Source organism: Plasmopara halstedii, assembly GCF_900000015.1.
Source record: "Plasmopara halstedii genome assembly, contig: Scaffold_430, whole genome shotgun sequence".
NCBI lineage: Eukaryota > Oomycota > Peronosporomycetes > Peronosporales > Peronosporaceae > Plasmopara > Plasmopara halstedii.
In genome coordinates, this window is record NW_020187350.1 from 432,816 (window position 1) to 433,590 (window position 775).

The window sequence follows — 775 nt, forward strand, 5'->3', positions numbered from 1 at the left end:
GTAAGTTAACAACATAGCAAATCGCTACATGAAGGCCCTTCTTAAGCCTACCGCGACTTAATACGGTCTTTACGAACGAACACATTCCTGTAGCTGATAGTTTAACCGAGGGGGTTGCTTTGTAAATGACGATCCAAAGATGCTAAACACGGATATGTCCAATTACGTCGGTGTCGTATCGGGTAACATTCAGCGATACAATGTCAAAAATACACGTCGCTTCTACAAAGAAAATCATTAATGCTCATGGTCTGACAAGTATGGATTTTTTAAATCTGGCAATATCTACAATATGTCCGATGTAGAGAGATGAATTGAAGAGGGGAAAAATGCCAGCTTCTTTGACTTTCACTCCAGTCTCGCTTTTTAAAAAGCAAAGGATGATTATGGGAAAGCTTGACCAGGTACCAGTATTCGGTTTCAATTCTGGTCGATACGTCATTACTTAATTAAGAAGGATTCATTTGCTGTAATTGGAACCGACAGCATCAAATCTGTCATCAAGAACCCCAGCCACCTCCGCCTCGCTACATCGGACATGAAATTGACTGATATCACTATGAACCAGCTGGTACCAGCCACGACAAGTACCTTACAACATATCTCGGTGGCTACAATGCGATGACAAAATTAGATGTGTCTGTTGTCATGGTAAGGGTTTTTTCCTTTCGAGAACATCACCGCGTTCAATGTACGAAATCAAAGACTAATCCCCCAAATGTCAGCTTCTGATAAAAGCCCCGTGGACCCAGTATCATTATTGATGACTGCAAAC